The following is a 19,522-nucleotide window of genomic DNA, read 5'->3' on the forward strand; positions in this document are numbered from 1 at the left end:
AGAGAGGTTGAGGCTTCAGTAAGCCATGACCACACCATTGCATTCCAGCCTGGTGAAGAGTGAGACCCTGTCTCAAAATCAAAAAAAGAAAAAATCTGGGTCCAGTGCCATGTGTGATGGCTCATGCCTATGATCCCAGTACTTTGAGAGGCCAAGGCAGGAGAACTGCTGAGGCCAGGAATTTGAGAGCAGCCTAGGTAACAGTGGGACACCCTCTCCACCAGAAAAAAAAAAAAAAAAAAAAAAAAAAAAAACGAAAGAGAAAGAAAATCTTAGGTCATTTTCAAAAATGTCACTTTTACAGAACAAAGAATATAAACAATGTGGCCAGGTGTGGTGGCTCACACCTGTAATCCCAGCACTTTGGGAGGCCAATGCAGGCAGATTATCTGACCTTAGGTATTCGAGACCAGCCTGGGCAACAAGGCGAAACCCCATCTCTACAAAAAATACAAAAATTAGCCAAGCATGATGTTGTACACCTGTGGTCCCACTTACTCGGGAGATTGAGGCAGGAGAATCGCTTGAGCCCTGAAGGCAGAGGATGCAGCGAGCCAGGATCATGCCATTGCACTCCAGACTGGGAGACAGAGTGAGACTCTGTCTTGAACAACAACAAAAAAGGAATATAAACAATGCTGTTAAACATTCATTTTTACTGAAGCAACATAAATTCTAGCTTGTTTTAAAAAACCCTCCTTTCCTTTCTTCAATTATTGAAGTGAACTAGCCAAAATATTCACAATTAAGGATACAGTTAATAAATGCTACAGAAATAATTTCTGGAAGAAACCTACTAAATACACACAAGGTGAAAAACAAGTTTGCACTTGGTATCTATGATTGTTTGGGGGGTAGAAATAACCACAGTATCATAGAGAAAATTTCTTATTAATACCAGGGCAAGTCAAAATCCTATCTTCAGAATCAAATTACCCTTTCTAGAAGTCATTAGTATCTGCTGAAGAGACGTTTTTTTTCTTTAGGCAGCAGCAATATTGTGGTGTAAAATGATCTATCAAGAAGCAAAATAGCTAACACAATGTGATAATAAATAATTCAGCAAAAAGCTTGAGATCATAAGCAGGTCATAAAGTAATCTCTAATGCCCTCAATATATTCCTTATGTAAATTACTCCTAAAAGAAGTAGACAATTCATATTGGTAATCTCACATCTAAACTCACAAGTCTAAAATGCACCTGAGAGCTCCACATATGCACTACCCATGAGATAAACAAGGGCATTTTGCAAACAGATGGCTGCTGCTCTTATCTGAAGTCTTACCTCATCAGGAAGATGAATACAAATTCAGTCAATGTTATCTGCTATATGTTTTAATATAACCACAACCCTACATATACCTGAGGAATGCTTATTTTTCTAATTTTTCTCTTAGTTTCTCTTATGTTTCTATTGAGATTACAAGGTGATTTACTACAAGTGAACACATATGTCAATATATTTAAATATATTTTTCAAAGTATAGTTAGTTGCTACTTGAAAAAAGGATTTTATAAAACTGCTGCCCCAAATGTAATGCCAGCTATATTTAACAGAAGCAGCTAATATTTACTATTTATTATAGTCTAAGCAGTACTCTAAGTGCTTTACATTATTTTCTTGAATAATTTGACAAACTGTCCATGAAGCAGCTATTTTTATGAGCCCTATTTTACAGACGAGGACATTGAAACACAGAGAAGTTAAGTGACTTTCCCAAGGTCACAGAGAACCTGGGTGTGCACTTAAGCAATCTGACTTCAGATATATTTGTTTTAACCACAACATACTATGCTGCCACCCTTTCATCCAATCAAGCCCCTCAAAAATGTGAGAAGTTAGGCCAGGCCCGGTGGCTCACACCTGTAATCCCAGCACTTTGGGAGGCCGAGGCAGGCGGATCACCTGAGGTCAGGAGCTTGAGACCAGTCTGGCCAACATGGTGAAAACCTGTCTCTACCAAAAATACAAAAAATTAGCCAGGCGTGGTGGCATATGCTTGTATTCTCAGCTACTCAGGAGGCCAGGAGGCTGAGGCGTGAGAATCACTTGAACCCAGGAACCTGGGAGCTGGAGGTTGTAGTGAGCCAAGATCACGCCATTGCATTCCATTGCGCTCTAGCCAGGGTGACAAGAGTGAATCTCTGTCTCAAAAAAAAAAAAAAAAAAAAGTGAGAAGAGGGGCCAGGCACAGTGGCTCACACCTATAATCCCAGCATTTCAGGAGGACAAAGCATGAGGGTGGCTTGAGCCCATGAATTCAAGGCCAGCCTGAGCAACATAATGAGACCCCATCTCCACAAAAAATAAAAAAATTAGCTGGGCATGGTGGTGCATACCTGCAGTCCCAGCTACTTAGGAGGCTGAGGTAAGAAGATCACTCGAGCCCAGGAGGTTGAGGTGACAGTGAGCCATGATCAAAAAACAAAAAAACCCAAAGCCAGTCATTTTTTAAAAAGCTTACATTTTGTACATAATTTGTGGATACATGGAACTAAATGACACTGTTTCCCAACGACAGAACATCAGGTTCCTTGGTGTAATAAATTTGGGAATCTCGCATTAAGACAAAGTTAGGGATTTTTACCTATAAGATTTCTCAGGCTATTTAATTAGGTTAATGTATACTATGACTCTCCATGAATGCAATATAGTATGAAGTATTAGTCAAAATGCTGCCAGCACCTAGCAACTTCTAGACCTAAGCAAACTGTTCCAAGGAGAAACATTAAAATGTACTTGTTGTCATCACTTATTTATATATATATATATATATATATGTATTCTGGAGATGGAGTTTCACTCTTGTTGTCCAGGCTGGAGTGCAATGGTGCGATCTCGGCTCACTGCAACCTCCACCTCCCGGGTTCAAACAATTCTCCTGCCTCAGCCTCCCGAGTAGCTGGGATTACAGGCATCCACCACCACACCTGGCTAATTTTGTATTTTTAGTAGAGGCGGGGTTTCACCATGTTGGTCAGGCTGGTCTCGAACTCCTGACCTCAGGTAATCCACCCACCTCGGCCTCCCAAAGTGCTGGAATTACAGGGATGAGCCACCATGCTTGGCTCTATTAATACATTTTTAAAAGGTACACAAGAATGTTTATTCCATTACTTTACAGCCAAACACTGTATGTGCTTACCCTAAAGCCAATAACTGAACTAAGTTATAAAGGTATTTAAATGCTTTTAGACTAGGTATTTCTCTGGGCACTATTTGCTTCTTTCAAAACTGTCTGTACTTTGTACATGATAGATACTCCTAGTTACTCAGTCATCATTTTCATGCCAGAGGTCTTTTATGTTGAGAAAAGTAGGCACTGTGAACTAGACCTAAGGTACCAAGGTAACATCCAAATTATGCTTCTCAAACTGGGATAACTCCAGCAGATTATGAAGCATATTACTATGCTAGAGGTCAAATTTAGACTAGAGGGTCAAATTTTACTTAAAGTTTTCCCTAAGCATTAATTTTTAACATTGTTTTATATTAAAATACAGATTTATGCATATGGAAGGCAAAATTAATAAAACACTTCAAAATAAAACATGAGACTTCAAAGAAATCCTGAGAATGATAATGCCTTTCTAGACGTCCTTTAACAAAAATCACTCCCTTTTGCTGTTAAAAATACTATTTTAATGGAAAAATTGAAGAACCACTAAGCCATGAGTAAGCTGAACTATATGAAACTGACATTTTTATAGGTGAAAAAAAGGCTGGCTTGACAATTTATGAGATTCAACTTAAGTACCAGTCTTCAAATATCAGACATAGTGTATATGTGTACTAATGTCTGTACTTTGCATAATATTTTCTTTTCGAATGGCTCTGTATTAAGCCTAGTAACTTTATTAGCCTAGAGTAACACACATGTATATTATTGACTACTAATAGAAAAAGGAACCAGCAGGGCACCAATATTCTAGGGTCAGAGTTTTCTTTTCTTTTTTTTAAAGATGGAGTCTCACCCTGTCACCCGGGCTGGAGTGCAATGGCACAATCTTGGCTCACTGCAACCTCCGCCTCCTGGGTTCAAGTGATTTTCCTGTCTCAGCCTCCAGAGTAGCTGGGACTACAGGCACATGCCACCAGGCCCGGCTAATTTCTGTATTTTTAGTAGAGATGGGGTTTCACCATATTGGTCAGGCTGGTTTTGAACTCCTGACCTCAGGTGATCCACCCGCCTTGGCCTCCCAAAGTGCTGGGATTACAGGCATAAGCCACCACGCCCGGCCTCAGAGTTTTCTTTTCTAAAGTAACTTACTCCAAAACCATCTCTGAGAGCAGTTAACAACCGTATTATCAGGCCAGGTGCGGTGGCTCATGCCTGTAATCCCAGCACTTTGGGAAGCCAAGGCTGGCAGATCACTTGAGCCCAGGAGTTCAAGACCAACCTGGGCAACATGGCAAAACCCTGTCTCCACAAAACATACAAAAGTTAGTTGGATGTGGTGATGCACACCTGTAGTCTCAGCTGTTCGTGAGGCTGAGGTGGGAGGATCCCTTGAGATAGGGAGGCGGAGGCTGCAGTGGGCCAAGATTCCGCCACTGCACTCCAGCCTCGGGAAGACTCTGTCTCAAAACAAACAAAACCAACCAAGGGTTGGTTTTAATTCATCTGGAAATGAGTTAACTTCAATTTTATTTAGGCATGGTAGTGTAAGCACCTTCAACAATGTCAACAAACATACAGGCAGTTGATTATTTCCGGTCCTGATAGAAAGTGCTAATATAATTTTCTCTCTCTAGAGTTTACAGGTCTATTTTGGTAGCAATGGAAACATGTTGAAATTTATAGGGAGAAAAAAGTATTCCTAATCTTCTTGGTCATTTTAGTTTCTTAAAATGATTATATCATTTCAAGGAGGGAAAAGGGAAAGATCACAAATAATCAAAGAAGACACTGGATACAAGGTTAGAAAGGTTTATTGGATTGGTTTGTTAGTGTTTTCCTTCTGGAACATGAAAATAATTCACAAAACAAAAAAGTCACTAAACAGTAAATGAAACTAATTCCAGAATGTATCAAGTGCCTGAAGTGTTGGGATACGTCTCAGACTTCAATTTCAATTACTTCTATTTGACTTTTACTTACCTAAAAGACACCATAACAGCTTCAATTCACCCTATAGTCTTAGTTCCTCAGTTCTGAACAAAAAGCACGAAGTAAACAAAACAAAACAAAAAACCCCAACTCTCAAGAACTCCCACAACTCAAAAAACACAGATAAATCCTAAAATCCAAACCTTTCCCAAAAATATAGTAATAGCTTCCATCTATAAGGAAGCTAGATTATTCTACCCTGACCTCAGATTTTCACTTGTGATTTAGGCTTTGCAAAATTATACGTTACAAAAACAGGAACTCACAAGTTACAAACAGCATTAGGCCACAATTGAGATGTTGCTCAAAGAAGGCTGCCCCTGGTATAAAGAAAACGAAGTCCTTTTGTTACAGCACTTTACATATCTCTAGGCAGAATCCTAAAGTTGGTTTGCTGACACTTAACCAGTATAGTTTATTAGAATTAGGGTAAAATGGGTAAGAAGCAAGTCATTTGTAATGTTAAGAGTTCTTTAATACAGTTATAACTTGATAATTTAAAAATCTTGTCTGTATCAATTCCATCTTTGAATCTGAAATATCTTGTTTCCTTCTTTCTACAACAGTATTTTAAAATTTGGCTAAAAAAATTACTTGCCTCAGAAAACAGCAGAAAAATCTCTGACAATGAAATTCAAACCTATGACATTATTTTGTATGAACTTAACATTAGTCTAATTCTCTATAACAACCCTACAAATAAATTGGCTATCATTAGTTAAAAATTTGAAATGTTAACAATATAATAATGATTTAAGCTCAATAGGAAATAATTTGATTTAGGTGAGTGGTTCAAAACCATGCATATTAAATCTAAATATGAAAAATGCAAAAACTTTTACAGCCAGTGCTAAAATTTTAGAAAAGCTGATAGTTTAATATAAACAGTGGCAGTACAAACGGTTCAACTCTGTTAGAAAAAAAATATTATTTATCCTAAGTTATAAAAATATCAAAACCATTTGATAAAAACATCCAGTTTTTGAAAATTCATAAGAAAAAGGAAAATATAAGTATAAAAGTATTAATTACAGCACTGTAATTAACTGTAATTCTAGTGAAAATTCAAAAGAACTTACAAGTCCAACACTAAAGAAATGGTTAAAATTTGACATATTCAAAGAATACTAGGCTGTCATATAAAACTATGAAAACTACAAATGCACAGGAGTGCAAAAGGCTTAATGGGGGGAAAAAAAAGTAAAGAAAACTGAGTGCAGAAGTTTTACATGTTAAGAGAAACCTTTAGATAAAGCAGTGTTTCCAAGAATACTTTGTGGAATACTGCCAGAAGAATGAGAACATGTATTCTATGTGAAGAGGGGGAAATCCAAGTTGAAATGGTTTTGGGAAATGCCACATTGTCAGTTTCCTTCACCAGTTTCTCCATACATGTAACATGGTAATGTGCACTATGTACAGCCTAGAGGGCATGCAGATAAAGCATTTGATGTTTCTAAACACGTTTTAACTATAAGCCTCTCCTTTACTCCCTTTTTCTTTTTTTCCCAACCAGGAATCTCATAGAATTGTGTGTTCTATAGAATACAATCTTTGAATTACTAATCATTAAAGACTAGTATAGGTCAAAAAATCTAAAAATTTCTGTTTTGTTCATATTATAAAATGATTTCTTTCTCTCTCTCTCTCTTTTTTTTTTTTTTTGAAGGAGTCTCGTTCTGTTGCCCAGGCTGGAGGGCAGTGCAGCGGTGTGATCCTGGCTCATTGCAAGCTCCGCCTCCCAGGTTCAAGCTATTCTCGTATCTAAGCCTCCCACATAGCTGGGATTACAGGCATGTGCCACCATGCCCAGCTAATATTTGTATTTTTAGTAGAGATGGGGTTTCACCATGTTGGCCAGGCTGGTCTCGAACTCCTGGCCTCAAGTGATCTGCCCGTCTTGGCCTCCCAAAGTGCTGGGATTACAGGCGTGAGTCACTGCATCCAGGCTGAAATGATTTATTATTAGTAGAAGGATATATAATTTCCACTATCAATGACTATTGATGTCTTACTTCTACTTAAAAGAGGACATTTCTGATTAATATTTTGGATCAAAATACCTATATAAACAGAATCTTCACATAAAGATGTAAATAAAGAAAGATGACGATGGCCAGGTGCGGTGGCTCATGCCTGTAATCCCAGCAATTTGGGAGGTCCAGGTGGGTGGATCATGAAGTCAAGAGATTGAGACCATCCTGGCCAACATGGTGAAATCCCATCTCTACTAAAAATATAAAAATTAGCTGGGTGTGGTGGCGCGTGCCCATAGTCCCAGCTACTCGGGAGCCTGGTGACAGAGCGAGACTCCATCTCAAAAAAAAAAAAAAAAAAAGGGAGAGAAGACAAATATACAAAGTTTCAACTTTGTATACTTAAGATTTATCAATTTGCATAAAAATCTGTGTCATTCTGTGGCCAGGTGCAGTAGCTCACGCCTATAATCCCAGCACTTTGGGAGGCCGAAGCGAGCGGATCACCTGAGGTCAGGAGTTCCATGGAGAAACCCTGTCTCTACTAAAAATATAAAATTAGCCGGGCATGGTGGCAGGTGCCTGTAATCCCAGCTACTCGGGAGGCTTGAGGCAGGATAACAGCTTGAACTTGGGAGGTGAAAGTTGTGGTGAGCCAAGATGGTGCCACTGCACTCCAGCCTGGGCAACAAGAGCCAAACTCCATCTAAAAAAAAAAAAAATTGTGTTATTCTATATTGTTAAGTAACTTTCACATATACATCCTTTACAAACTAAAAATGACTTGTTGTACTATATATTTTAAAATTTGATTTACGGAATTCTGAATATGAATTCCCACAGTCAAATGAATCCATGTTTTCTAACTTATACCACAAAAACCTAACTTATGACGCACCCCAGGCACAGCACTAATACTTCTAATTTTCATATATAATAAAAACACATTCAGTGTACTAAGATGCCAAGAATATTTTCTGCAAACTTGGTAGGAACGGGAAGAATGTTGCTGCTCACCACTACGTAATATAAGGCAATACGAACAGCAAATACGCACTGCTCTAAGAACTGATGGGGAGCACATCCTATTAGGATAGAGAAGTCAGGGTGGAATACAAGAGAAACAGGAGTTACCAAGACAAAGAATTTAACACGAGGACAAGAAATTTATAAGAAGTTGGGGTTAAAAAGGGTTACAGGTTGGGGACTGAATTTATTCTGCCGTCTTCCCCCCCCCCACCCCGCAAAATACTGCATGTTATTGTGAGGAATGAGAAAAATGGCAGAAGCTGGATTCCATGATGGTGAGATTGCCAGTGGGAGACCCAACTGGACTACTGTTTGTAGCAATTCTCCTTCCAGCTTATGAAAGAGAACACCCCTGAAGCATAAAACGAAGTGTTCTGGGGGGTGGGAGGGTTAGATAAGACTGAGCAGTAGGAACCAACTCTAATATGTCAGTGACAGAAAAATGATTATTTTTTGAGGATCTATGCACTAAAACCTTTTAATTCACTATCTCATTTAATCCTCATAATACTGAAACTTAAGACATCACTGCTATTGCTAATATAGTTATTGCCATAGCTGGTGAAGCAGCCAATCCTTCTAACTTTGTTGTTCTTTCTCACCACTTCACTTTTATGTCTCCAGTACTTTGAGGCTTTTTGTTAGTGTTATGTCTTCCAGAGACATCAGCTTTCAGACAGCCCTTTCCATCTAGATGGCAAATCAATAATTACTAAAATTATTAGTTTAGTCTTTGGCTATTCTTGACTATTTTTATTATGCTTCATTCCACACACCAATTCTCCCATCTCTCCATGGAAAAGGGATTTCATTCTGGACCTTTAGGAATGCCACAGGCAGATTTTAAGTTAAGAAGTTTTACTTTTCTTGTATTTCCCACCACACTCTCCTGAAGTCACTAGCTATTAATCACACTACTTGGTACCTGAGATTCCAGTAACAGGAAGTAAAAAAACGAAGTCTATAGAGCAATTGTTTCAGAACTCATGGATTTTACTGACATAAATCCATCAAAGCCTATTCATTCTTAGTCTAGAAATGACTAATAATCCAGTTGTCTGGATTCTAGATAGAGAAGCACATTAAAAGTAAAAGAGCAAACCCACTGAGAGTAGGAAGCTAACAGTGATGGAACAGACAAATAATATTGAATATAGATATTTTTAAAAGCAGAGCAATATAGGGCTACTTAATACAGGAGCAAAGTGTACAAGATGCCATTATTCCTCTAGCACATCAGAGTTTACAGGAGAGGCCAGAAATTCTTGCTCCATTTTCAAAATGAGTCAATCCTTGAATCTGCTGCTTGTGCAATCTGCTACCTAGGACTTCCAAGTTTAGCCATTAGACTCTACCCGCTTTAGAATCTTCCTTTTCCCTCTCCTCTAATTGTTCATGGCTCTTACATCCCACTTAGAATTCACAGATTCACTCTTAATCCACACTATGGTCTAACATCCTGGTTCTTCTTCATGGTTCCTACATTTGTTTGTTTGTTTGTTTGTTTGTGACGGAGTCTCACTCTGTCACCCAGGCTAGAGTGCAGTGGCACCATCTCAGCTCACTGCAACCTCTGCCTCCCGGGTTCAAGTGACTGATTCTCCCGCCTCAGCCTCCTGAGTAGCTGGGATTAAGGTGCGCGCCACCATGCCCAGCTAATTTTTGTATTTTTAGTAGACAGGGTTTCACCATGTTGGTCAGGCTGGTCTCGAATTCCTGACCTCGTGATCCGCTCGCCTTGGCCTCCCAAAGTGCTGGGATTATAGGCGTGAGCCACCATACCCAGCTGGTTTCTACTTTTAATTCACAACATACCTCATAAAATTTAGCTACCTAACCTAAAATTTAGCCAAATTTTTAACCTCTTGGAGCCTTACCTGAGGGCTTTCCTTGGCAGGCACTGCTTCTCACTCCCTGCCAGACATCCAGCTAGCTTCTTTGCAACTACAGCTCCCTGGAATAACTCCATATTATTCTGCCTTCTGACTGCCACTTTCATGTCCTACTCATGGAATACAGTAAACATAACCATCTATTACATCAAATCGCCACAACTGTCTGGGGCAGCACTCCATAAATCAAACTAACTGATATTTCTGCAGCAAAAGATATGCAGATCCATATTCACGTAAGATGGGATAATGACTGCAAATACCTTTGCATCAGTTCAGGCCACGTTTTGCTACCAAATGAGTTAAGAAAAAAACTTTTCAGAGCCTTTTAGACTCTAGAATTAGGACTAAGGGATTTTGTACGTGTATATCTGCTTTGCTTTTTTCTGATTTCCTCCCAAAATAGTTTTTTAAGAGTTTTGGTGATTCAATGGGTAACTTCAGTTTTCTGGTAATTTCATTTACATAAAAAAGGTATTATTACTTGTTTTGAGTAAGGTATTATTTTGTGTACAGACACACAAATATGTATATATTCAACATGTAGAAACCTCCAAATGCAACAGAAAAGTATATAAATGCTATTGTATATTTGCCCATTGAGAAGCATTACTTGGGCAATAAAGGACAACTAAGTTACTGAAAAAATACATACATAAAACAACAATTTAGTAAAATTAGCACCATACTATGGTGTGGTTTTTTGTTTTTTTTTTTCCTTTTCTTTTTTCTGAGACAGGATCTCACTCTGTTACCCAGGCTGGAGTGCAGTGGCAGGATCTCAGCTCACTGCAACCTCCACCTCATGGGTTCATGTGATTCTCCCACCTCAGCCTCCTGAATAGCTGGGACTCCAGGTGTGCACCACCATGCCTGGCTAATTTTTGCTTTTGTTTTTTGAGATGGAGTCTCGTTCTGTCGCCCAGGCTGGAGTGCAGTGGTGCGATCTTGGCTCACTGCAACCTCCACCTTCCTAGTTTAAGCAATTATCTGCCTCAGCCTCCCGAGTAGCTGGGATTACAGGCACCCGCCACCACACCTGGCTAATTTTTTTGTATTTTTAGTAGAGATGGGGTTTCACCCTGTTGGCCAGGCTGATCTCAAACCCCTGACCTCAAGTGATATGCCCCCCTTGGCCTCCCAAAGTGCCAGGATTACAGGCATGAGCCACCACACCTGGTCGATGGTTTTAAGATTAGTAAAAGTACATGTACAGCTTTAAATATTTAAAATTATCACCTTCTCCAAGTTTTCCTTCATTTTTGTCACATAACCAGCTCTAATCTTTTAGGCAAATAATATAGTGCTTTAATATGGCTATTATGCTTCTTTTCTAGAAATAAACCTTTTGTGTTGTTACTATTAAAAAAAAAAAAAAAGGCCAAGCATGATTCAGGATATATACTCCTGTTTCAATCTGTTAGGTATCTGCTTAAAGAGTTCTAACTTTCCATTTGGTTCTCACTGTAAATATGTTTGATTTCTTGTTCAGTTACACTTCCTATAATATTCTGTCTGACTTTATGACCAACTAGGAATCACTAGATTTTAATCACTAGATTCCTGTTTAAAAAACTCTTTTGAGGCGAGATGTGGTGGCTCACACCTGTAATTCCAGCACTTTGGGAGGCCGAGATGAGGGGATTCCTTGAGCCCAGGAGTTTGAGACCAGCCTGGGCAACATAGCAAAACCGCATCTCTACAAAAAAATACAAAATATTAGCTGGGTATGGTGGCATGTGCCTGTTGTCCCAGCTACTCAAGAGGCTGAGGTAGAAGGATCTCGAGTCCACTCCAGCGACTCTGTCTCAAAATCAATCAATCAAACAAAAAAAAAAAACTGTTTTGAGTAAAGGTACCTTACTGCTGCTTATGATAAACCCTATGAATGACACAGTAAAAAGAGAGAAGTTCACTAAACGAAAAACATTTCCCATACTAGATCTAAATTAAAACTTAAAATAACAAAGTTGCTAGAGAAATATATAAAAACTCTTCCTCTTCCCTAGGCTTACAAAAGGCTAGAGCTGGCCGGGCGCGGTGGCTCACGCCTGTAATCTCAGCACTTTGGGAGGCTGAGGTGAGCGAATCACGAGGTCAGAAGACGGAGGCCATCCAGGCTAACACGGTGAAACCCCATCTCTACTGAGAAAAAAAAATAATAATTCGCCGGTTGTGGTGGCGGGCACCTGTAGTCCCAGCTACTCGGGAGGCTGAGGCAGGAGAATGGTGTGAACCCTGGAGGCGGAGGTTGTAGTGAGCCGAGTTCGTGCCACTGCACTCCAGCCTGGGCGACAGAGTGAGAATCCGTCTCAAAAAAAAAAAAAAAAAAAAAAAATTAGCTGGGCTTGATGGCACGTGCCTGTAATCCCAGTTACTTGGGAGGCTGAGGCAGGAGAATCGCTTGAACCCCGGAGGCGGAGGTTGCAGTGGGCCGAGATGGCGCCACGGCACTCCAGCCTGGGGGACGCAGCGAGACTCCGTCTAAAAAAATAAAATAAAATAAAAATTAAAAAAATTAAAAAAAAAAAAGGCTACAGTTGCTTAAATTATAAAACTTTATACTAGGTAAATGTGGCAGAAAAACCATGCCCCTCCTCTATCATTACACACTGCAGATCCAGAAGCATTTACGAATCCTACAATTACCTGACATTATAATGAAAAACGAAGATTAGTAAGTAAAAGTGAGGCTGGGCGCAGTGGCTCACGATTGTAATCCCAGCACTTTGGGAGGCCAAGGCGGGCGGATCACCCGAGGTCAGGAGTTCGAGACCAGCCTGGCCAACATGGTGAAACCCCCTCTCTTCTAAAAACACAAAAATTAGCCGGGCGTGGTGGCGCATGCCTGTAACCCCAGCTACTCCAGAGGCTAAGGCGGGAGAATCACTTGCACCCAAGAGCCAGAGCTTGCAAGTGAGCTGAGATCTTGCTACTGCACTCCAGCCTGGGCTAGGGAGCCAGACCCTGTCTCAATAAAAACAAACAAACAAACAAACAAACAAACGAACAAAAGAATTAAAACTGAATTTAATCTATTTCTTCCTACAAAAGATTTAGTGATCAAGCACTTAAGAGTTCTAGTTCAGGGGTCCACTAATTTTTTTCTGTAAAGGACCAGACAATACTTTAGGCTTTGGGAGCCATACGGTCTCTATCACAACTACTCAGAAACAACACATAAACAGCCATAACGAAGGAGCATTGTTGTGTTCAATAAAACTTTTATAAAACTGCCAGCACAGTAGATTTGAACCACAGGCTCTAGATTGCTGAGCACTATTTTAATTCAAAAATTTAACACTAGAACTAGACAAGGGATCTAATTAAGTAACACAGGCAAGTCTTTACTGATTTTTTTGGCCCCAGTTAATTGATTTCTCAAATGAGATTTAATAATAGTTTCTCAATGTCTCCTGAAAAAGCAGAAGTGTTATTTATATGAGGACAGTGGTCTCATTAAAGGATTGTTCAAACTCTTCAATTATACTATGGGATAATTAATGAACCACACAAGACTCAATGGAGCTTTTTAAAAAAATGCAGATGTCATTAAACTGCTTAATTCAGAATAAAATTATTTTAGAATTTAAAAAATCCAGAATTTAACCCTTATGTTATTCATAGTTAAGAAAGATTATTATAAACTGCCTCAACCTTTTTGAAATAAAGCAGGAAGAAAGGTAAGTGCATTGGTTAAAGACAAGTAAAAAAGTAATTTTTTTCTGTAGATAATATATTCATTAGTTTAATGTAGTTAATTTTAATTAATAATTTAAGAATTAAAAAGGTACTTTGGAGTCATGTATTTTCTGTGACTAAAGTCAGATACAATAATGAATAATAATAAAAAAGTGACCTAATCTAACATCCTTAAATAGTGGAGGGAACTTAAGCTAGAATTCAGGTCTCCTGACTTTCAGGTGAGGAGTCTTACTCTCCTATTTTCTAGTTATCTAGGTAAAACAACTGCATTCCAAGGCACAACAAATCCATACTACGGTATTCTCCAACTGTCACTATTCTTAAATCATAAATCCTGCCTGCTTACCAGTTTAAAAAAAAAAAGCCAATGGTATTAAAATGTAACACAAATCTCGGCTTCGATACTTTATCTAAGATCACTTTCTCAAAGACATACTTTCTAAAATGTTTGGAAAATGAAACAAAATTCTCCTCTCCTCATCCAACTAATGCTCAATTCTAACCACACTTCTGCTTTCCCTAGAGCTTAACTAATTTCACTGAGAGTATTTTCTCTGGAAGTTCTTAACTGTACTTGTGGGCCCCTTTTATTCTTCCTTAAACTTTTAACGTCTTTCAGGCTGTAAATTCCTTAAGGGCGCCTAGCCCCAAAAAAAGTGCTGCATATTTGTTCAATAAATGAATGCACATAAAAACAATGGGTAACTATGACCTTTAATGTAGGAGCTCAAGCTATTTTACTATTATCTGAGTTGACAGTCAAGAAAATTATCCCAACTTGCCAGAGGTATCCATTACTGTGATAAACAGGCACTATAAAACGCTTTATAAAGTTTCTAAAGACTTTATAATCACTTGAAATAACGCCGCGTTGGCCGAGAGTAGGGTGAAAGAAAATGTTTCCTCACACTAAGCAAATGCTACCCCAGGAAAAGCTTTCTTTCCTGAAGAGAATTGAAACAGAAGGCAAATATCCACACTCTCCACTGCTCCCTTCTGGGAACTCTCCTTGAAGGTTCCTGCAGAAAACGAACGGGCTTCTAAGGAAGCTCGCCTGAAGGCCGGGCCGGGGCTCCAGCTCCAGGCTGACCACTGGCGCAGCGGACACCGCAGGGCGGGGTCCCGGGAGCGGCGAGCTGGCGGGGCGGGCTCCGACCTCCTGACCTTCCCCACACGCCCGGCGACCCCGTCTCCCGCTGGCGGGCAGAGTCCATGCCTACCTGTTGTGCACAGGTGAAGCCAGACTTTCCCGTAGCCCAGGAGGAAGGACGGACGGCGCCGTTCATCAGTCGACCCCGTGCCCCAATCAGCCCCTCCTTGGCGGACTCCAGCCCTTAGGGTCAAGACACCTGGCCCCTCGACCGGTTCTCCCACCGGCTTCTTTCGCGATCACATCGCTGCCGCGACCACCCTCGGGATCCCCGAGAGCTCAACTCACATTGCGGCCCCGGTCCGTCCTCCCTCCCAGCCAACAGGCAGCCCAGACAGCTCCCTCGCGCCCGGAGGTGTCAACGCTCTCCGGATTCCCGACTGCCTGCCTTTGGGGGGGTCCTCCTGAGCTCAGCGCCCGTCCCGGTACCGCGACGCCACCGCCTGCTCTGCTAACTCTAGCAGAATCTGGAATTGCCGGCGGCGGCGACAGCGAGGCAGTGAAGTGGGCGGGGCGCGCGCGGGGCGTGCCCGGAAAGCTCGCAGCCGCGAGTACGGCGGGAGCTAGCGATTGGGAGCGCGCCCTGCGCCGCGCCGCTGGTCCAAGGCCCCACCAGCTGGCCGCCGAGCCATCGAGCGCCCACTCTGGCAGGCGTGACTGCTTCACCGTCGAAAAAGCGATGGAGACTGCGGCCCAAGTTAGGATTAGGACAGCGGTTTTTCAGTCCGGAGATCCGGCCACAACTATTTTTGTCTGTTTTTATAGCAAGCCAGAGTCTTCGGGTGCAGCTCTGGGACATCTAAAGGGCCTGGAGAAATTCAGGCGGGGCCAGTGCCGTGGGTGTAGATGTTAGGCGTGGAAGAGATCCTAGAGAGCCTTGACTCTGAGGACTGAGGTAAAGTGACTTGCTCAAGGTCACATACTAAGTCAGTGGCAGAACTGAGACTAACAACCTCTTACCTCGAGTCATGTGCGTTTTCCCACTACACCCAGCGTTTTAAATGTCATTTTTCAAGTTTCATTTTGAATCAATCTCCAGCTTACAAAAAGGTTGCAAGTATAGTACAAAGAACTTTTTTTTTCTTGAATTGAGATTAAATTGCTGACACCATACCACATTGTCCCTAAGCACCTTCTACATAATCACAATATAACCATCAAAATCAAAACATTTACGTAACTCAGCGTTTTACCAATTTTGTCCCAATAATGTTGTTTATGGTAAAAGATTCCGTTCGGAATCAAGCATAGTATTTACTTATGTATCTCCTACTCTTCAAACTGGAACTCTCAGTCTTGTTTTGCCTTTCATATTCTTGACACTTTTAAAGATTCCTGGCCAGTTATTTTTGTAGAATGGCCTTCACTTTGGGTCTGTCTGATATTTACTCGTGATTACATTCAGCTAGGTATGACAGGACTTCAGAAGTCTTGCTGCTTTCTTCTCATGGCATCCTATCAGGTGGCACGATTTAACTTCTCTCATTACAGATGTTTACTTTAATAAGGTGATGTCTGTTAGGCTTCTCCAGTGTGGTTACTTTTTTCCCCCCCTTTGTAAATTAATAAGTATTTTGTGAGGGAGACTCTGAAACTCTTTCAAGATATTTGTAAATATCTTGTTTCTTATCTTCAATTAATGTATTTATATTAATTAGTATGGATCCAGAGGTTTCTATTTTGTTAAATGACTTATAATCTGTTTCTTTCTCTCTTTTCTCTCTTTTTTTTTTCTTGAGACAGGGCCTCCTTTGTTGCCCAGGCTGGAGTGCAGTGGCTATTCATAGGTCGATAATGCAATAATGGTGCACACTACAGTCTTGAACTTCTGGGCTCATGTGATCCTTCTGCCTCAGCCTCCCAAGTAAGTAGCTAGGACTACAGGCATGCACACCACCACACCCAGCCAATATTCTGTCTCTATCATTATTTATTTTGATGCTCAATTATCCCAAGTTTGGTGGGTAGGGGCCCCATTCATTCTAGCTTCTGTGATGTGTGTGTGTGTTCAATTTTTTTTTTTTTAAGACAAGAAGACAAGGTCTCACATTCATTCTAGCTTCTGTGTTGTGTGTGTGTGTTTATGTGATTATTTATTTATTTATTTATTTTGAGACAAGAAGACAAGGTCTCACTCTGTCACCCAGGCTGGAGTGCAGTAGTCTGATCATGGCTCACTGCAGGCTCAACCTCCTAGGCTCCCAGGTGATTCTCCCACCTCAGCCACTCAAGTAGCAGGGACAATGGACGTGCCACTGTTCCTGGCTAATTTTGTTTGTTTTTGTAGAGAGAGAGTTTCACCATTTTGCCCAGGCTGGTCTTGAACTCCTGGGCCCAAGTGATCCACCCACCGTGGCCTCCCAAAGTGCTGGGATTGCAGGTGTGACCCACTGTACCTGGACTTAATTTTTTTTTTTTTTTTTGAGACGGAGTCTTGCTCTCTCACCCAGGCTGGAGTGCAATGGCGTGATCTCAGCTCACTGCAACCTCCGCCTCCCGGGTTCAAGCAATTCTCTTGGCCTCAGCTCCTGAGTAGCTGGGATAACAGGTATGTGCCACCATGCCTAGCTAATTTTTGTATTTTTAGTAGAGATGGGGTTTCACCATGTTCGTCAGGCTGGTCTCAAACTCCTGATCTCATGATCTGCCCACCTCGGCCACCCAAAATGCTGAGATTACAGGCATGAACTACTGCGCCCGGCCCTAGCCTTAGATTCTATAAACATTTTGTTGTAAAATATTTTTAAAATGCAGAATAATTAAAAGAGCTTTAAATACCATATACACACAATCCAGATTCAAAATTAACAGGCTACCATTCTGTGCCCTTTTGACACATCCCCGTCATTCTTTCGGCACTCCCCTAGTCACTAGGGCAATTAGATGTTTCAGACTCATCCAGCTCCAGCCTTGGATGTAATTATTTATTCAGGAGTCCTGATTCCTTATAGTGGCGAATGGTATTTAGCACTAGGTATGCTCACTGCTATTGAGTGTCCATAGACCAGACTGTCTCAGTGGATGCAGTAGGGAATATTTATACATTCATACACACACACAGCACATCTTTATTTGTATCCTTACACACATGTTTACAGCTATATTTCTTTAACAATATATATTGAAAAATCATGTGTTTACAGTAAAACCTCCAATCCAGCATCATACAGTTCATTCTAGTTTCTGCCCTTCTACATTTATAACTACTTTCTCCTACAGAGAGAAGCCTGGCTCCCATTATCCTTGAGATATTTACTTATTTGAACAACCCTGCTATGTGTGAGCAATCATCCATAACTGCCATCTATTCCTTTGGAGGATACTGCCCTTACCCCACTAAGGTTCTGAAAGCCCCAAATTAGCCATCTCAAGCCCCTCTCTCATCTTTCTTTCCTTACCATCACTCCCACACCCTGTGATCATGCCTAGCCCATAAACCCTGCCCACCCTGCTCACACCCAAACATCCCTTGCCAAGCATCCCCCTTACCTCACTTTATATAGATTAGACAGAGAGACACACACTATATATAATCATATATATTAGTTACATATTCTTATACATACATACAATATATAGATTAGTTACATATCTCATGTATTCATTATAATTTTTATAAAACCCTATATACACACACTATATATGTTATATATCATATATATTTGTTGTATATATTACTTACAGTACTAAAACATGTATCATAGTGTGTGTGTATATCACGTATATATATAATGTGTATATATACAGTGTGTATATGTATATGTAAAGAATAATATGCAAGATATATATTGTGTCATGTATACAGGGTATTGTAAAGTACCCTAAAAAAGGAACAAAACTATTATAGGATCCTGAAGGAGAGAGCAATTACTGTGAAGTGCAGTTGGGAGGCTCATGAAGGGTTTAAAGAGATGACATTTAAAATGGGCTTTGAAGTATATATAAGGATGGATGAGTAGAATATATGTTATTAGATATTGAAAAAACTCTGGAAGATAGTTTTAGCAGGCTCAAAGCAGAGAAAGAAATTCATTTTGCCTAAGTACATGGTACAAGAATAACAACATTAGAATTTCAGAATTGGAAGGGATATTATGTATCGTTGAGTCCAACCAATAGTTTCACAAAAGATTCAAAGATGGCTCCAGACTTTAAGCTAAGTGACTAAGAGAATGAAATTAGAAGGTGGAATTTGGAGGGGAAAATGATTAGTTTGATGTTAAACATGTCACATTTGAGGTGACAATAAGGCATCCAAGGGGAAATGAGGGACTATAGCTTAGAAGAGGGGTCAGAGCTAGAGAAGAGGAGTCAGAGATAGAGATGTAGAATCCGAGTTTTTCCACCTGGTGCTAACAACTGACAGCACTCTTAAACAAACACCAATGTTATTATCTTAACCAAATGGAAATGTGTCCCACTGTTCAGCTACCATTATACTTTGATTATACTTTAATTTTAAATTGAAATTTTCAGTCACAATAAAGAAGAAGCTGTATTATAGGTAGCAGAAAGAACATAGCTTTGGAATTGGTGACTTGCATTCAAATTCTAATTACACCACTTAGTAGGCATTACCTAGGGAAAATCACTTCATATCTCAGAAGCTCAATTTCCTCACTTGTAAAATGAGAATACTACCTCCTTCCTTGAGGTGT

General features: G+C 40.3%; 1 protein-coding gene and 1 long non-coding RNA gene across 33 annotated transcripts in view; one reads left to right on the forward strand and one right to left on the reverse strand.

Moving 5' to 3' along the window:
* HEATR5A (HEAT repeat containing 5A) overlaps positions 1 to 15,374 on the reverse strand; it is a 124,416-nt gene extending 109,042 nt beyond the window's left edge. For 10 of the 31 annotated variants that reach the window (XM_073997203.1, XM_073997198.1, XM_073997192.1 and 7 more), the window contains exons 1-2: positions 15,153 to 15,374; positions 499 to 600 (exon numbers count right to left, since the gene is read on the reverse strand). The gene's annotated coding sequence lies outside the window, so the exon portion shown is untranslated. Of the gene's footprint in view, positions 1 to 498; positions 605 to 14,934 lie in introns of all 31 variants that reach the window. The other 21 variants (XM_073997204.1, XM_073997199.1, XM_073997193.1 and 18 more) reach the window with 5 other exon arrangements.
* A 168-nt stretch (positions 15,375 to 15,542) lies between these two features.
* Positions 15,543 to 19,522, forward strand: part of LOC135971952 (uncharacterized) — a 54,307-nt gene continuing 50,327 nt past the window's right edge. For both annotated transcript variants that reach the window (XR_010588395.2, XR_010588394.2), the window contains exons 1-2: positions 15,543 to 15,759; positions 16,608 to 16,728. This is a non-coding gene — a long non-coding RNA (uncharacterized lncRNA). The remainder of the gene's footprint in view (positions 15,760 to 16,607; positions 16,729 to 19,522) is intronic.

This window comes from Macaca fascicularis, chromosome 7 (assembly GCF_037993035.2).
Source record: "Macaca fascicularis isolate 582-1 chromosome 7, T2T-MFA8v1.1".
In the NCBI taxonomy this organism is placed as follows: Eukaryota; Metazoa; Chordata; class Mammalia; order Primates; family Cercopithecidae; genus Macaca; species Macaca fascicularis.